The sequence below is a fragment of the Bufo gargarizans genome, chromosome 7 (assembly GCF_014858855.1).
Source record: "Bufo gargarizans isolate SCDJY-AF-19 chromosome 7, ASM1485885v1, whole genome shotgun sequence".
NCBI classification, from domain to species: Eukaryota; Metazoa; Chordata; class Amphibia; order Anura; family Bufonidae; genus Bufo; species Bufo gargarizans.
Genome location: NC_058086.1, coordinates 120,892,985 through 120,908,940, shown reverse-complemented (window position 1 = coordinate 120,908,940; position 15,956 = coordinate 120,892,985). Strand labels below are relative to the sequence as shown.

The window sequence follows — 15,956 nt, the reverse complement described above, 5'->3', positions numbered from 1 at the left end:
GATCAGAACCTTCTAGTCCAGTACCCAAGGAGAGGATGTTCTCACGCCTGAATACGTCCTTCAGTGGGTGGTTACTTTATGCAGGAGGGCCACGGGTAAAGTCTGTCCCTGTTTATGCCCTACTTGGCCTGTTATGCCCTAAAGTGAACCTCCTAACATGGGGTCCTATTCCCGCAAGGGGTGGCCCTGTCCGGAACCTAACCCTAAATAAATTACCCTAGGTGACCCTGTCGAGGACAGGGAAAGTGGCCCTATTAGGGGCAAGGAAAGTAACCAATGGTGTATCCAGAAGGTAGTGGTAGTAAAGAACTAGTGTGGAGATATACTCGACATACCTACATGTTTCATATGAGAATATATCCTAATCTAAAGGAAAAAGGTCTTCTACCTGTAAAAGACCCCTTAACTCATCAGGGGACAAGGGTCTTGAGGAAGAGTCCCCACTCCCAGAGCAGCTGTATAGGTATAACAGATGGGGGTGGGTGGGGTGGAATTGAGGTGGAGCAGACTTAGAAGGACGTTTTTAGTCCAAATCAACCCAGATACCTGTGAAGTTGAAAACATCAAGAGGAAACCATTCAGGTTGAAGGAACTAACTGCGGCTCAATCTAGTAGCATGTCAAGATGGTTACTTACTATTTTCCATGGAGCGCGCGTGGCCTTTACCATGAGGTGCGGCAGGGCAGAGGAGCGTACTGCCAGTCTGCCGGCGTCTGACAGCGCGACTAAGCACACTGTTGAGTTTAAATGGAAGGGGTGGCTGTGCGCATGTGTGATGGGCATGGCCGCCCACGTGACTATGTATATGTCATCTGACGCGGTGAGCCACATGCCTGCTAGCGCATGTGCATCTGCCTGAAGGTCAGCCCATTTGCGGTGCAGCCTCACCGACGTCACGGCGCACTCATTGACGTCATAGCATGAGGGCGTAATCGGGGCAGAGCACAGCGCTGGCTGTCCAAGGAAGGTACCAAGAGTGGGAGGAGCCGATGGTTAAAGCAAGACAGCTCTTACAACTACACTCATGGTGGTGCTGGAGAGAATAATGAGCATCACCTACTGCATGGGACCCAGAGGGGGACATTATTGGCAGTCGGACCCATGAATCTAGATAGGGTAAATTCACCTTGATGACACATGATAATAACAGTTGATGAATCTAGATAGCGTAAATTAACTTTGATAATATATGATGATAACAGATAGGAGAATAGACGGGGAAGAGCTCAAAACTGGAGGGGTGAATAAATAGGGTTTTAGCCCAAACAATGCACTACCCGTTACGGAATCGAAACACCCTACCTCCGCCCAATCAATAGGGGCCTATTGAGGACAAACTGGTAATTAACCTGTCATCACGTCCCTTAACCGAAGTAGAGACTAAGGTATTGAGACGAGGCTTATCCTTTGGTCCTACCACTCAATTTGATCTCTTCCACTGGACCAAGGATCTCCACCTGTTCGCCCGCAAGCTGAAGTGGCATAAACAATTCAAGCTTAGAGACAAAAAAGAAAGCCGCGAGCTGAGCATACCGGTAGAGATCCTGAGTGATGTACACCTCTTGAATAACCTTGATACCATGCCTAATAATACTGAAGGTACAGGTCCTTTTACAGACCTTAAAAACAGAAGTACTAAAATGTCTCCAGTGGGAGATATCTCATGCATTGACGTTTTTTTAAAACAAAACATCACCAAATTATCTGGGATAATCTCAAATCCAACAAGGTTTAACTGTAGTAGGAACGAGAGGCAGGCGATAAAGGAGCTATCGAAAGACACTAATATCATGATCAAGCCCTCTGACAAGGGGGGTAATGTGGTCATCTTAGACACCCCAGCCTATTGTGATATGTGACTTACATTACTCAGCGACAGACAAGGTTATAAGGTTATGAGGTATTACCATCTGACCCCACCCCAAGATTCCAGCTGGAATTGAGACAGATTTTGACAAAAGCCAAAATGGATAGGCTCATTAGCAGTGACGAGTTTGAGTTACTCTACCCAGTAAATCCGACAATGGCACATTGCCCCTTAAGGGTTGGCCGATTGTATCAGGGGTAGGCAGTCTGCCGCAGAAGAGTGGAATCTATGTGGATCAGATACTGGGTCCGTTTGTGCAATCGCTTCCCTCCTATGTGAGAGACACAGGTGATCTACTCTCTAAGCTAGAGAACCTTAACCTAGAACCTAGTTGGTTCCTGGCATCAATTGATGTTGAGGCCTTGTACTCTTCCATCCCCCATGAAAAGGGTCTCCTAGCTACTGCACATTTATTGAGAGCCAGGGGACGAGTAATTCTCTTTGATGGTCAGATATACCACCAGCTCAGGGGCACCGTGATGGGCAGCTCATACATTCCATCTTACGCAAATTTGCTCCTGGGCTGGTGGGAAGAGACCATTGTATTCGGTGATGCACCCAGCTGGTACACCAAATACATCATCCTCTGGGCCCGCTACATAGATGATATCTTCATTCTGTGGAGTGGGTCAGAGGATGACTTTAAGAGGCTGGTGGAGGAGCTCAATCATAATACCATCAATCTTAGGTTTACCTCGCTCATTGTACGCAATGATCTCCCATTCCTGGATATATGTATATCCAGGGACATCAAGGGGGGTTTGCAGACCACAATATACTGTAAAGAAACATCGATAAACTCACTACTTTGATAGGACAGCTGTCATCCTGTCCCATTGAAACGGGGGATTCCCGTCGGCCAATATTTAAAGCTTAAACGTAACTGCTCGGAACAACGGGAGTTCAAACATCAGACAAACGAGCTAAGAAACGTTTTCGGGCACAAGGCTACCCTGACAACACATTGAGAAAGGCCTACCAGAGAGCCCGACATGAGACACGCACTACACTTTTGCATCCGACTGGGGCCCCCACACAACAGAGCCACAAAAAAGACTATGAGTCATTGGTACATTTGACTCAGCGGCCGCACAAATCAAAGAGATCCTGGGACGTAATTGGGTTACCCTCCTGATGGATCCGGATCTGGTCGATGTAGTCAGTCCCCATCCATCAGTGACCTTAAGGAGAGGGACCAATCTCAGAGACCAATTTGTCCATAGCCATTATAGTCCCCCCAAAAAAAGGACATGGTTGGACAAACCAGTCATTGGATGCTTCAAGTGTGGTTGTTGCAGTTTTTGTAACTTTGTCACTCAGAGCAAATCACTGACATTGGACTCCACTGGATTTAGCCTCTACATACGTGATTTTATCAACTGTCGCACCGCAGGAGTTATTTACCGCCTAACCTGTAAGTGCAGAATAAGATATGTGGGTAAAACCCATAGGGAATTACGGGTATGTATAGGCGAGCACATTGGCGACATATGTAATAACAGAGACACCCCAGTGGTGAGACACGTTCACTCTGCCCACGGTGGGCGGGCATCAGTGGTCGCATTTTTAGGCATAGAACTGATCAGGAAGCCACCACTAGGGGGGGATTGGGATAAACGTATCCTCCAAAGAGAGTGCTGGTGGATATTCAAACTGAAAACCACCAACCCACACGGTTTGAATGATCAGCTTCAATTTGGCTGTTTTCTGTGACCCGGATTGATGATTGTTACCCAATAGTACTTCCCGCCTACGTGCAGGATGGGGTAACTGATTAAGTGGACCAAGGGGCATTTAAATCATAGAGATGCCCCGGTCCCACTATTTATTCACCCCTCCTGTTTTGAGCTCTTCCCAGTCTCTTCTCCTATCTGTTATCATTATATATTATCAAAGTTAATTTACCCTATGTAAATTCATCATCTCTTATCATCATGTGTCATCAAGGTGAATTTACCCCATCTAGATTCATGGGTCTGACTGCCAATAATGTCACCCTCTGGGTCCCATCCAGTAGGTGATGCCCATTATCCTCTCCAGAACCAGCATGAGTGTAGTTGTAGGAGCTGCGCTAGCGGGCACGTGGCTCGCTGCGTCAGATGACATATACATAGTCACGTGGGCATCAGCCACGCCCATCACGCATGCGCACTGCCACCCCTCCCCTTCCATTTAAACTCAACAGCGTGCTTAGTCGCGCTGTCAGATGCCGGCAGACTGGCAGTATGCTCCCCTGCCGCACCTCATGGTAAAGGCCACACGCGCTCCATGGAAAATAGTAAGTAACCATCTTGACATGCTACTAAATTGAGCTGCAGTTAGTTCCTCAACCTGAATGGATTCCTCTTGATGTTTTCCACTTCACAGGTATCTGGGTTGATTTGGACTAAAAACGTCCTTCTAAGTCTGCTCCACCTCAATTCCATCTCCCCCCCCCCCCCCCATCTGTTATAACTATACAGCTGCTCTGGGAGTGGGGGCTCTTCCTCTACCCAAGACCCTTGTCCCCTGATAAGTTAAGGGGTATTTTACAGGTAGAAGACCTTTTTCCTTTAGATTAGGATATATTCTCATATGAAACGCGTAAGGACGTTGAGTATATTTCCACAATAGTTCTTTACTACCACTATCTTCTGGATATACCCTGGGTTACTTTCCTTGCCCCTAATAGGGCCACTTTCCCTGTCCTCGACAGGGTCATCTAAGGTAATTTATTTAGGGTTAGGTTCCGGACGGGGCCACCCCTTGAGGGGATAAGACCCCGTGTTAGGAGGTTCACTTTAGGGCATAACAGGCCAAGTAGGGCATAAACAGGGACAGACTTTACCCGTGGCCCTCCTGCATAAAGTAACCACCCACTGGAGGACATATTCAGGTGTGAAAACATCCTCTCCTTGGGTACTGGACTAGAAGGTTCTGATCGTCCACTACCAGTAAGACCCACCCATTTCTTTTGACTATTGGCATGTCTATCGACTTAATTTTCCTAATAAAAGTTAGGTTTTAATACGTTACTGCCCCTTTTGTTTCATATAGTTCTAATTACCGAGCAGTTTTGGGGTGGGTTCCATTGCACCTTTCTCCCCTGAGGGACCACTCTCTATATTTCTTTATCAGTTACTTACAACAGGAATCTAACAGGGAAGAGGTGAAAGTAATCCTCCTCCTACCACGACCACGCCGGAAAGGATGCTTTACAGATGTTTTGTTGATGCAGGACATGCAGAGCTTTATAAGTCCTACGCATCGCCACAGCCCTTCGGGGTCCACCCTCAGAGAACGACTCGACCAACAGGTAGCAGACTACCTTGCCTTAACTGCAGCTATCAACACTGAGGAGCGATGAGCCCCTTGACTACTGGGTGTGCAGGCTTGACCTGTGGCCTAAGCTATCCCAATATGCGATAGAACTTCTGGTCTGCCCCGCTTCAAGTGTCCTGTCAGAAAGGATCTTCAGCGCAGGAGGAGGTATTGTCACTGAGAAGAGAAGTTGCCTAGGTCAAAAAAGTCTAGATTACCTCACCTTTATTAAGATGAATGAGGCATGGATCCCAAAGGGACTGACAGTGGGGGATACATTTGACTAAAATAGGCCTGATGAGATGCCTTGGGCTAAAAATGGTCCACACGCTGCTGTATTTAACCCCTGCATGCCGGATGACTTGCGTGACTTCTCTGCCACCAACTAGGGTTCAAGCCGCAATGTTTTAGTGCACTTTCTGCCTGGAAAACATCAATTTTTCCAGGCAGCGGCTGCAACAATACCTGATTTTTCAGACATGTGTACATGCCTAATTTTTCTTGCCTCTGGTGCTGCACTGTGGCTGCAAAAACAAAAGAAAAAAAAGGTACATACATGTGTCAATTCCCCTTCGTGATCGTTACCTTGTTGTGGTGAAGGGGCTTGCGTATCACAATGAAGAGATCACCTCTATGAGTGTGTTGGCAATGTTGGCACACCCCAGATAAAAAGGTTGTTGCTTCATTGTGAACAGACCAAAAGCGATCGGCTGGATAATTTTGCATAGAAAAAACATTAATTTTCTTTGTGATCATCTAAGGAGATAATTAAAGCCTACTAGGCCAACAATGGGCCCACACTGCAGAATCATTGTTTTCTGGGTCACTTAACTGTCACTGAACTACCTCAGCATGACCATGGGCTTTGAAAAACCGCCATTGCCTGCAATATCCCAAACATGCGCATGAGCACAGTCATCACTACACCAAGATTGACGCATAGAGGAATAAAATTTATGTCATGAGTGTGTCAACTATTGACAACTCTTTGTGCGTGTCTAAAATCTATTTGATACACATCCCCTGATAGGGGACGTAACAGGGATTAAACTGATAAGAATAGTACTACTTAACATACCAATAATATAGGGTGGCACAGTACATTGCACGGCGCACACGCAGTGCCCCAAATTGGAAGTAAGAGGACCGACCAAGCCTCTTTTCCATCTCCTGGTTCCTAAAATCTATTTCATACACTGGCCCCTGATAGGGGACGTAACAGGGATTAAACTGATAGGAATAGTACTACTTAACATACCACTCATATAGGGTGGCACGGTACATTGCACGGCACAAGTGCAGTGCCCCAAATTGGAAGCAAAAGGACCGACCAAGCATCTTTTTCCATCTCCTGGTTCCTAAAATCTATTCCATACACTGTCCCCTGATAGGGAACAAAACAGAGATTAAACTGGTAAGAACAGATTTTTTTTAATTTAAAAAAAAAGATGACAGCCTCTGCGGAGCTGGGTATTTTTTGGCCGCGTTACTGAACGCTCAAGCACAATGGCTGTAGGCTCATGCATCCTTTTGCAGAGGTGACAAACCTGGTCAGTCAAATCCAAGGCAAAATCATCGACCTCATCCCATATGCATTTTTTCTGGAGCGTGCCCTGCGAAGAGTGCTTGATCAGGCCGTAGATGAGCATGAAGAGGAAGAGTTGTGGTCACCATCACCACCAGAAGCAGCCTTGTTGTCGTTGATTGCTAGATCTGCGGCAACGCAGAGAGAGGAATATGAAGAAGAGGAGTCAGAGGAGGAAGGTGGCTTTGAGGAGGTGGAAGACCTTTTGGGGACCCTTGGTGTTGTACGTGGCTGGGTGGAGGAAGAGACCTTCAATTACGTCAGTGAGGACAAGGAACGGAACATGGCTAGCTTGGTATCCAACCTTGTGCAAATGGGGAGTTTGCGGTTGTGCAAATGGACTCTTTGTGGTTGTTTGCAGTGTGTTAAACGGGGAGTTTGGTCTGTCAGAGTTTGGTCTGTCACTGTGAAGCGGGCGTAACCCTTACACTACCAGATCGATAAAACATCATACCTGATCGTATACACACACTGGATGTTTTAAAGCACATTATTACAAACAATTTAGGAATGTTAGGTGATTTATGCCCTTTATGGACTAAAACCTGACTCGGCGTCAACTACGTAATTTTCCATGGGAGTTTTGCCATGGATCCCCCTCCGGCATGCCACAGTCCAGGTGTTAGTCCCCTTGAAACAACTTTTCCATCACTATTGTGGCCAGAAAGAGTCCCTGTGGTTTTAAAAATTTGCCTGCTTATTGAAGTCTATGGCAGTTTGCCCGGTTTGCGAACATTTGCGGATATTCGTGTTTGCCGATCGCGAACGGAAAATTTTATGTTCGCGACATCTCTATTTACCACCTAATACCGTAAATTTATCTTGAACTATTCATCGGTGGTTAAACCTTTAACAGACATTACTAGGAAGGGTGCAGATATTTCTGTCTGGTCTGATGCAACATTACAGGCCTTTTCTGCTATGAAAGAATGTTTTGCTTCGGCCCCTATTCTGGTGCATCCAGACTTGACTCAGCCATTTATTGTTGAGGTTGACGCGTCTGAAGTAGGGGTAGGAGCAATCTTGTCGCAGGGTCCTTCACCTAGTAAATGGCGCCCATGTGTATTTTTCTCTAAAAAACTCTACTGCTGATTGGAATTATGATGTGGGGAATAGGGAACTTCTGGCCATTAAGTTGGCATTCGAGGAATGGCGGCATTGGTTGGAAGGAGCAATTCACCCTATTACGGTAATTACTGATCACAGGAATGTGGCCTACCTGGAGTCGGCTAAGTGACTGAACCCAAGGCAGGTCAGATGGTCATTGTTTTTCACCAGATTTAACTTCATTGTCACTTACCGCCCTAGGGTTAAGAACGTCGCATAGCTTTCCTGGGGGGGTGAGACTAATAACCCTAGTCCCATTTTATCTGAAGGGGTAGTCATATCTGCTCTTTATCCTGATCTCAAGGCCAGGGTATTGGAGGCACAGGTGGATGCTCCGGACTCTTGTCCTCCAGGGAAATTGTTTGTTCCTTCCGAATTACGTCACAAGGTGTGTGAGGAACATCACTGTACGTGCTTGCTGGGCACTCTGGGAGAAGATCGACTGTCGATCTCATCTTTCGCAGATTTTGGTGGCTGGGGTTGCATAAGTCTACCCAATGCTAAAACTCTTGCACAGGTGTTTGTTGACAACATCGTGAAACTACATGGCATTCCCTCTGATTTGGTGTCCGATAGAGGAAGTTTGTTTGCAGATTCTGGAAAGTGTTCTGTACTCGTCTGGGTGCACAATTTTCCTTCTCTTCGGCTTTTCATCCTAAGTCGAATGGACAGACGGAGTGCACTAATCAGAATCTGGAGACTTATTTGAGATGTTTTTTTTTTCAGAGAATCAGGAAAAGTGGTCTTCATTTTTGTTGTTAGCTGAGTTTGCTATAAATAACCGTAGACAGGAATCCACTGATAAGTCGCCTTTTTTGGGGGCATATGGGTTCCAGCCACAGTTTGGTACATTTTCTGGTGCTCAAAATTCCGGCATTCCTGAGGAGGAACGATTTTCCTCTTCTTTGTCTTCTATTTGGTGGAAAATCCAAAATAACCTGAAAAAGATGGGCAACAGGTATTAGCGTGCGTCTGACACGAGATTTATGAGTGGTCCAGACCTGAGAGTGGGTGATTCTGTGTGGTTGTCTACAAGAAACATTAAACTTAAGGTACCTTCTTGGAAGTTGGGGCCAAGATTTTTTGGTCCATATAAGATCACTGCCATTGTTAACCGTGTAGCTTTCCATCTTGAACTTCCTCAGGCATTGAAAATCCATAACGCATTTCATAAATCATTGCTAAAGAAACTTGTCAAACCTGTTGAGCCGTTCTCCTTACCTCCCGCTCCTGTCATGGTGGACAGCAATTTAGAATTTAGATCAGCAGGATTGTGGACTCCCGAGTTCTCCGGAGATCCCTCCAGTATCTCGTTCATTGGATAGGGTATGGACCAGAGGAGAGGATGTGGGTTCCAGTGACCAATGTTAATGCTAGTCGTCTGGTGAGAACATTCCATAGAGCTCATCCTAATAACGTTGATTATGGAAAGGGGGGGGGGGGGTACTGTCACATCTGTGATAGGTCTCAGAAGGTCTGAAAGATTATCTATGCATTAGTGATCTGACAGCCTCTTTTGGTTTCACTTTGTCTGTGTGTTGCTGGTATGTCCACACCTCCTGTTCAGGTGTGGATCATGTCAACTTTACCTCGCCCTATTTAGTCTGACTTTACCCATCGCTCCTTGCTTGGGATAGCTTCATTTGGTTTTGAAAGAGCTGGAGTGTGGTTCTTGTTAGAGTCCTGTTCATCCATCATCCTCAGAAGCTAAGTATTCCGCTTGTTGTGTTTTGTATCCCCCCCCCCCCCCTGCTTGGGTTGTTTATTAGGCCTCAGTGAGATGCTAGTTCCTTCACCAGGGAAGGAACGGGTGGTCTCTTCCCTGTCATTATCTTTAGGGCATCCAAGGGTCACCAGGATTTTCTTGGTTCTTGTGTAAGGGTATCTCTACCATGGAGAGGTGCCCACACGGATAGGAGTAAGGGCCAGGAGCAGGGTTTTATAGGTGGTGACCCTTTTCGTTCCCTAGTGGTGAGGCCTAGTGTCTTTCCGCTTCCTTCTTGTTGACTTTTGGTGTTCTCCCCTACTACATCTGTGACAGCATGTTTCTGCAATGCACAGTGTTCTACACTACTATGCAAGCTCTCAGCAGCCTCGACATACCTGTTTTTTATGCAATTTGTCACAAATAAATTTGGATTGAATCAAATCTTTTTTGGAAATGCGGCTGAATGGAATTTGCTCATCTCTAAGAATAAACATTTGTTCTTATGTAAAGCAACATGTTAATCTTTTATATGTATGGAACTATTTCTGGTAGAATCCCACATGCACTGCTGCGATTCATCCAATGATTAAAAATGGAGAACATTAGTGAGCTAACCGAATTCACATAATATTTTATTTGATGAACCCCTATTTAACAAACAGTAATAGTAAATTTGTTACATAACAATTTATCTGTAATATCTTACGCATTAAATGGGTTGTCCCACTTCAGCAAATAGCATTCATCATGTAGAGAAAGTTAATACAAGACATGTACTAATGTTTATTATCATTTTTCAATCGCATTATACACTGCTCATTTCCATTGTTAAGACCACCTTGCAATAAATCAGCGGTGGCCATGCTGGCACACTATAGGAAAAAGCACTTGCCTATGTGTGCAAGATTGGTCCCAGCCTCCATAGAGGCTGGTGATTTTTCCTATAGTGTGGAGGCATGTCCACTGCTGATGGATTTCAGAGTGGTCATAACCATGGAAATGAGCAGTGTATAATGTGATGGAAAAATGAATCATGTCAGCTAAGGAAACAATACGGATAATAACAATACATTAGTAAACGCCTTTTATTAACTTTTTTACATGATAATTGCCATTTGCTGAAGTGAGACAACTAGGGATGAGCGAACTCGAACTGTATAGTTCGGGTTCGTACCGAATTTTGGGGTGTCCGTGACACGGACCCGAACCCGGACATTTTCGTAAAAGTCCGGGTTCGGGTTCGGTGTTCGTCGCTTTCTTCGCGCTTTTGTGACGCTTTCTTGGCGCTTTTTGAAAGGCTGCAAAGCAGCCAATCAACAAGCGTCATACTACTTGCCCCAAGAGGCCATCACAGCCATGCCTACTATTGGCATGGCTGTGATTGGCCAGAGCACCATGTGACCCAGCCTCTATTTAAGCTGGAGTCACATAGCGCCGCCCGTCACTCTGCTCTGATTAGCGTAGGGAGAGGTTGCGGCTGCGACAGTAGGGCGAGATTAGGCAGATTAACTCCTCCAAAGGACTTGATTAACTGATCGATCTGCAGCTGTGGATCATTGAGCTGCTGATCCTCAATTGCTCACTGTTTTTAGGCTGCACAGACCGTTTGTCAGTCACATTTTTCTGGGGTGATCGGCGGCCATTTTGTGTCTTGTGGTGCGCCAGCACAAGCTGCGACCAAGTGCATTTAACCCTCAATGGTGTGGTTGTTTTTTGGCTAAAGCCTACATCAGGGTGAAGCTGTCACACCAAGTGCATTTAACCAGCAATAGTCTGTTCATTTTTTGGCCATATACAAAATCAGGGGCAAGCTGCGCCTGTCACCAAGTGCATTTAACCCTCAATGGTGTGGTTGTTTTTTGGCTAAAGCCTACATCAGGGTGAAGCTGTCACACCAAGTGCATTTAACCAGCAATAGTCTGTTCATTTTTTGGCCATATACTAAATCAGGGGCAAGCTGCGCCTGTCACCAAGTGCATTTAACCCTCAATGGTGTGGTTGTTTTTTGGCTAAAGCCTACATCAGGGTGAAGCTGTCACACCAAGTGCATTTAACCAGCAATAGTCTGTTTATTTTTTGGCCATATCCCAGTCTAATTCTGTCACTAAATCCATACCGGTCACCCAGCGCCTAAATACTAGGCCTCAAATTTATATCCAGCTAAATCTGTCCCTAGTGCTGTAGCTGGGCGAGTTATTTAGTGTCCGTTCAAGCACATTTCTTGTTCTGGGTTGAAATACAATTCCCAATTTAGCAATTTCATAATTTAGTGGTTTCTGCTATATCAGAGCTATTTGAAATCTATCCCTAAAAGGGTATATAATATTCAAGGTGCACATTGGGTCATTCAGAATAACTTCACACACACCCGCTACTGTGTATTTCCAAGTCTAATTCTGTCACTAAACCCATACCTGTCACGCAGCGCCTAAATACTAGGCCTCAAATTTATATCCAGCTAAATCTGTCCCTAGTGCTGTAGCTGGGCGAGTTATTTAGTGTCCGTTCAAGCACATTTCTTGTTCTGGGTTGAAATACAATTCCCAATTTAGCAATTTCATAATTTAGTGGTTTCTGCTATATCAGAGCTATTTGAAATCTATCCCTAAAAGGGTATATAATATTCAAGGTGCACATTGGGTCATTCAGAATAACTTCACACACACCCGCTACTGTGTATTTCCAAGTCTAATTCTGGCACTAAACCCATACCTGTCACCCAGCGCCTAAATACTAGGCCTCAAATTTATATCCCGCTAAATCTGTCCTTAGTGCTGTAGCTGGGCGAGTTATTTAGTGTCCGTTCAAGCACATTTCTTGTTCTGGGTTGAAATACAATTCCCAATTTAGCAATTTCATAATTTAGTGGTTTCTGCTATATCAGAGCTATTTGAAATCTATCCCTAAAAGGGTATATAATATTCAAGGTGCACATTGGGTCATTCAGAATAACTTCACACACACCCGCTACTGTGTATTTCCAAGTCTAATTCTGGCACTAAACCCATACCTGTCACCCAGCGCCTAAATACTAGGCCTCAAATTTATATCCCGCTAAATCTGTCCTTAGTGCTGTAGCTGGGCGAGTTATTTAGTGTCCGTTCAAGCACATTTCTTGTTCTGGGTTGAAATACAATTCCCAATTTAGCAATTTCATAATTTAGTGGTTTCTGCTATATCAGAGCTATTTGAAATCTATCCCTAAAAGGGTATATAATATTCAAGGTGCACATTGGGTCATTCAGAATAACTTCACACACACCCGCTACTGTGTATTTCCAAGTCTAATTCTGGCACTAAACCCATACCTGTCACCCAGCGCCTAAATACTAGGCCTCAAATTTATATCCCGCTAAATCTGTCCTTAGTGCTGTAGCTGGGCGAGTTATTTAGTGTCCGTTCAAGCACATTTCTTGTTCTGGGTTGAAATACAATTCCCAATTTAGCAATTTCATAATTTAGTGGTTTCTGCTATATCAGAGCTATTTGAAATCTATCCCTAAAAGGGTATATAATATTCAAGGTGCACATTGGGTCATTCAGAATAACTTCACACACACCCGCTACTGTGTATTTCCAAGTCTAATTCTGGCACTAAACCCATACCTGTCACCCAGCGCCTAAATACTAGGCCTCAAATTTATATCCCGCTAAATCTGTCCTTAGTGCTGTAGCTGGGCGAGTTATTTAGTGTCCGTTCAAGCACATTTCTTGTTCTGGGTTGAAATACAATTCCCAATTTAGCAATTTCATAATTTAGTGGTTTCTGCTATATCAGAGCTATTTGAAATCTATCCCTAAAAGGGTATATAATATTCAAGGTGCACATTGGGTCATTCAGAATAACTTCACACACACCCGCTACTGTGTATTTCCAAGTCTAATTCTGGCACTAAACCCATACCTGTCACCCAGCGCCTAAATACTAGGCCTCAAATTTATATCCCGCTAAATCTGTCCTTAGTGCTGTAGCTGGGCGAGTTATTTAGTGTCCGTTCAAGCACATTTCTTGTTCTGGGTTGAAATACAATTCCCAATTTAGCAATTTCATAATTTAGTGGTTTCTGCTATATCAGAGCTATTTGAAATCTATCCCTAAAAGGGTATATAATATTCAAGGTGCACATTGGGTCATTCAGAATAACTTCACACACACCCGCTACTGTGTATTTCCAAGTCTAATTCTGGCACTAAACCCATACCTGTCACCCAGCGCCTAAATACTAGGTCTCAAATTTATATCCCGCTAAATCTGTCCTTAGTGCTGTAGCTGGGCGAGTTATTTAGTGTCCGTTCAAGCACATTTCTTGTTCTGGGTTGAAATACAATTCCCAATTTAGCAATTTCATAATTTAGTGGTTTCTGCTATATCAGAGCTATTTGAAATCTATCCCTAAAAGGGTATATAATATTCAAGGTGCACATTGGGTCATTCAGAATAACTTCACACACACCCGCTACTGTGTATTTCCAAGTCTAATTCTGGCACTAAACCCATACCTGTCACCCAGCGCCTAAATACTAGGCCTCAAATTTATATCCCGCTAAATCTGTCCTTAGTGCTGTAGCTGGGCGAGTTATTTAGTGTCCGTTCAAGCACATTTCTTGTTCTGGGTTGAAATACAATTCCCAATTTAGCAATTTCATAATTTAGTGGTTTCTGCTATATCAGAGCTATTTGAAATCTATCCCTAAAAGGGTATATAATATTCAAGGTGCACATTGGGTCATTCAGAATAACTTCACACACACCCGCTACTGTGTATTTCCAAGTCTAATTCTGGCAGTAAACCCATACCTGTCACCCAGCGCCTAAATACTAGGCCTCAAATTTATATCCCGCTAAATCTGTCCTTAGTGCTGTAGCTGGGCGTTTTATTTAGTGTCCGTTCAAGCACATTTCTTGTTCTGGGTTGAAATACAATTCCCAATTTAGCAATTTCATAATTTAGTGGTTTCTGCTATATCAGAGCTATTTGAAATCTATCCCTAAAAGGGTATATAATATTCAAGGTGCACATTGGGTCATTCAGAATAACTTCACACACACCCGCTACTGTGTATTTCCAAGTCTAATTCTGGCACTAAACCCATACCTGTCACCCAGCGCCTAAATACTAGGTCTCAAATTTATATCCCGCTAAATCTGTCCTTAGTGCTGTAGCTGGGCGAGTTATTTAGTGTCCGTTCAAGCACATTTCTTGTTCTGGGTTGAAATACAATTCCCAATTTAGCAATTTCATAATTTAGTGGTTTCTGCTATATCAGAGCTATTTGAAATCTATCCCTAAAAGGGTATATAATATTCAAGGTGCACATTGGGTCATTCAGAATAACTTCACACACACCCGCTACTGTGTATTTCCAAGTCTAATTCTGGCACTAAACCCATACCTGTCACCCAGCGCCTAAATACTAGGCCTCAAATTTATATCCCGCTAAATCTGTCCTTAGTGCTGTAGCTGGGCGAGTTATTTAGTGTCCGTTCAAGCACATTTCTTGTTCTGGGTTGAAATACAATTCCCAATTTAGCAATTTCATAATTTAGTGGTTTCTGCTATATCAGAGCTATTTGAAATCTATCCCTAAAAGGGTATATAATATTCAAGGTGCACATAGGGTCATTCAGAATAACTTCACACACACCCGCTACTGTGTATTTCCAAGTCTAATTCTGGCACTAAACCCATACCTGTCACCCAGCGCCTAAATACTAGGCCTCAAATTTATATCCCGCTAAATCTGTCCTTAGTGCTGTAGCTGGGCGAGTTATTTAGTGTCCGTTCAAGCACATTTCTTGTTCTGGGTTGAAATACAATTCCCAATTTAGCAATTTCATAATTTAGTGGTTTCTGCTATATCAGAGCTATTTGAAATCTATCCCTAAAAGGGTATATAATATTCAAGGTGCACATAGGGTCATTCAGAATAACTTCACACACACGCTTCTGTGCATTTCCAAGTCTAATTCTGTCACTAAATCCATACCGGTCACCCAGCGCCTAAATACTAGGCCTCAAATTTATATCCCGCTGAATTTGAATACAATACATTGGGCCAAATAATATATTTGTTGTTGTGGTGAACCATAACAATGAGAAAAACATTTAGTAAGGGACGCGGACGTGGACATGGTCGTGGTGGTGTTAGTGGACCCTCTGGTGCTGGGAGAGGACGTGGCCGTTCTGCCACATCCACACGTCCTAGTGTACCAACTACCTCAGGTCCCAGTACCCGCCAGAATTTACAGCGATATATGGTGGGGCCCAATGCCGTTCTAAGGATGGTAAGGCCTGAGCAGGTACAGGCATTAGTCAATTGGGTGGCCGACAGTGGATCCAGCACGTTCACATTATCTCCCACCCAGTCTTCTGCAGAAAGCGCACAGA

General features: G+C 44.2%; 1 pseudogene; it reads right to left on the bottom strand.

The window, feature by feature from the left end:
* Positions 1-6,440: 6,440 nt before the first annotated feature.
* On the bottom strand, positions 6,441-6,617 carry LOC122944311 (annotated as a pseudogene).
* Positions 6,618-15,956: the final 9,339 nt, after the last annotated feature.